The sequence below is a fragment of the Sorex fumeus genome, unplaced genomic scaffold (genome assembly GCF_029834395.1).
Source record: "Sorex fumeus unplaced genomic scaffold, SorFum_2.1 ptg000122l, whole genome shotgun sequence".
In the NCBI taxonomy this organism is placed as follows: Eukaryota; Metazoa; Chordata; class Mammalia; order Eulipotyphla; family Soricidae; genus Sorex; species Sorex fumeus.
In genome coordinates, this window is record NW_026606179.1 from 27995011 (window position 1) to 27998542 (window position 3532).

A 3532-nucleotide genomic window follows, 5' to 3' on the forward strand; every position below is an offset into this window, starting at 1 on the left:
TCAGGCTGCCGGAGCCCTGGTCGGGGCGGGGAGGGAAACTCAACCCGCTCCCCTCGAAGGGGCCCCGGTGAGGACAGCCAGGTGCGGGGGCAGGAGACTCTTTTGGGTGTTGATGAAGATGACTGCTTGGCTGATGGTCAAGGTTTCATATAAGTCACACATTGTGTCCAGCCTCCGCTACTCTCATTCCACATTTATCTATAGTTGGATACCCTCTGAAGTCAACTCTTTTTTTTTTTTTACCACAATCCGAATAGGGTTCTGGCAAACTCCCCGTGGCGTACTCAATATGCCAAATACCAGTAACAATGATGGGTCTCATTCTCCTAACTCTGAAAGGGCCTTGAATATGACACTTTTTAAAATATCTCAGTGCTAGGACGAAGGAGACGTTACTGGGGCCTGCTTGAGGCAATCGACGAATAATAGGATGGTCGTGATCGTGATCATGATTGAGACTCGCTTTCCTGGGTACAAGTCAACACATGTACATTTTAATCAAAAGTTCAAATTGAAGTTTCTAAGGATCATGTCTGCAAGTCAGAACTCCTGATCCAGAGACAATGGCCCCAGTAGGATGAAGCCCAAAGGTGTCATTGAGAGCAACTGGAATGAAATTGTTGACAACTTTGACAACATGAACCTTTTGGAGTCCCTCCTCCTCTGTCGCATCTAAACTTACGGTTTTCAGAAACCCTCTGCCATCCAGCAGGAACCGTTCTTCCTTATATCAAGAGTTACAACGTAATTTCTCAAGCCCAATCTGGGACTGGGAAAATGGTCAATTTTGCCACATCAATGCTGCAGCAAATTGAACTGGATTGAAAAGCCACGCAGGCCATGGTGTTGGCATCTACCAAAGAGTTGGCTCAACAGATACAAAAGGTGGCCATAGCATTAGGAGATTGCATGGGTGTCTCCTGCCATGCCTATATTGTGGGTACTAGCGTGCATGCTGAGGTGCAGAAGCTGCAATATGGAAGCTCCACATACCATTGTGTGTACCCCAGGCTGTGTGTTTGACACTATTAGCCAGAAATACCTGTCTCCCAAGTACACCAAGATGTTTGTGCTGGATGAAGTTGATGAAATGTTGAGTCAAGGATTCAAGAACCAGATTTATGACATATTTTAAAAAGTCATTAGCAATGCCCAGGTGGTTTTGCTGTCTACAACAACACTTCTGATGTTTTTGAGGTGACCAAGAAGTTGATGGGGGACCCTATTCGGATTGTGGTAAAAAAAAGAGTTAACTTCAGAGGGTATCCAACTATAGATAATTGTGGAATGAGAGTAGCAGAAGCTGGACACAATGAGTGACTTATATGAAACCTTGACCATCAGCCAAGCAGTCATCTTCATTAACACCCAAAAGAAGGACAGTTGTTTGGCTCACCAAGAAAATGCATGCCCAAGTCTTCACTGTGTCTTCCATGCATGGAGATATGGATCAAAAGGAACAAGATATAATCATGAGGGAATTCCACTCTGGTTACAGTAAAGTATTGATTACCACTGACGTGCTGGGCAGAGGGATCAATGTAAAACAGGTTTCTTAGATATCAACTATGACCTTCCCACTAACTGGGAAAACTGCAGAGACTAGCCTGCTAGATTTCCTTACAACCTGGTCAGAAAGGTGAACCCTGACAATCATCCCATCAGACCTATGCAAATATCTTAAAAACACCTACATTATGCCATATCTTCAATTTTCACAAATCTTTTTATAGTAAAAACATATCAAAGTATAAGTTCCAATGCATTTTCATAGGGGGGATCATTTAGATTTATAAAATAATTAAGGCACAATAAAAGTATACATGTCTTTAAAAAGAAATCTCCCTAGTTTTCCTCAACAAAAAAAAATAGGGTTTTGCTTATAAGCTGATCTTCTAAGTAAATAAGATATTAATATTCCATATAAAATTTCAAATAAGACAGCCTAAAAATCTCCATTAATCCCTTCTCACTAAATTCTGGTCACCATCACCTACTGGTAGTTTAGTTGGGAGGTTAAATTTCAAGACTAGTACTATTTTATATCCCCAAGTCCTCCATGTAAGCCATATGTAAAACCAACTTCTTGTGATTCCATAAGCCATAAGTAAAAGCAACTTCTCATAAAAATATAATTACTGAGAAAATAAATTATTTATTAGGCTGCTTTTTGTTGTTGTTGTGGTTGTTGTAATAACCTAATTTGGTATTCTGTCACAATGGACCTCATTTATAGTAGAAATTAAGAGTTCCTTGCTGACAAAAAAGAGAGGCCATTCTATCACTCCCCTCAAATAACTTTTAATACTTCACAAAAATGGGTTGGGATTGTTCCCTTCTAAAGTACTTCATGTGCAGAACTATACTTAGAGAACCCTAAAACCTCTACCAAGACACTCCTAGAAACGATAGTCTTGTATAGTAAAATTACAGGCTGTAAATCAATACCCAAAAGTCCATAGGTTTCCTATATGCAAATAGTGAGAGAGAAGAAAATGACATGAAGAAAACTATCCCGTTTACAATTTTACACCAGAAAATCAACTACCTAGGAATTAGCTTAACTAAGGAAGTAAAGTACCTGTACAAAGAAAACTACAAAACACTGCTTCAGGAAATAAAAGAGGACAGGAGGAAATGGAAAAATATCCCCTGTTCATGGATCAAGACAAAATGACAGTACTTCCCAAAGCACTGTACAAATTCAATGCAATCCTATTACGATACCCCTGACATTCTTCAAAGAAATGGAGCAAACATTCCTGAAATTTATATGGAACAATAAGCCCCCACGAATAGATAAAGCAATTCTGAGGAAAAAGAAAATGGGAGGAATCAACCTGCCTAACTTCAAACTATACTACAAAGCACTAATAAATTAAACAACATGGTACTGGAACAAAGGCAGAGCCGCAGACCAATGGAACAGGGATGAATATACTGACATCTCCCCTCAATCATATGATCATCTAATCTTTGATAAAGGAACAAGAAATGTGAAGTGGAGTAAGGAAAGCATTTTAACAAATGGTGCTGGCAAAACTGGATGGCTACATGCAAAAAACTGGGCTCAGGTCTCTGCCTAACACCATGTACAAAAGTAAGATCAAAATGGATTAAATACCTCAACATCAGACCGGAATCCATAAAGTATATTGAAGACAAAGTTTGCAAAAAAAAAATCTCCATGACATTGAAGCTAATAGTATCTTCAAAGATGTCACGCCACTGGCCAAGCAAGTGAAAACAGAGATAGACAAATGGGACTATCTTAAACTAAGAAGCTTCTGAACCTCAAAAGTAACAATGATCAAAATACAAAGACAGTATACAGAATGAGAAGGGATATTCACCCAATACACACCTGGCAAGGGGTTGATATCAAGGATATACAAAGTACTGGTTGAACTCCACAAGAAGAAAACATCTAACTCCATCAAAAAATGGGGTGATGAAATGAACAGAAACTTTCTCAAAGAAGAAATCTGAATGGCTAAAAGGCACATGAGAAAATGCTCTACATCATTAATCA

At 39.2% G+C, this 3532-nt stretch overlaps 1 pseudogene; it reads left to right on the top strand.

Annotated features, from left to right (window-relative positions):
• The first annotated feature begins 529 nt into the window (after positions 1–529).
• On the top strand, positions 530–1606 carry LOC130043676 (eukaryotic initiation factor 4A-I-like; annotated as a pseudogene).
• Positions 1607–3532: the final 1926 nt, after the last annotated feature.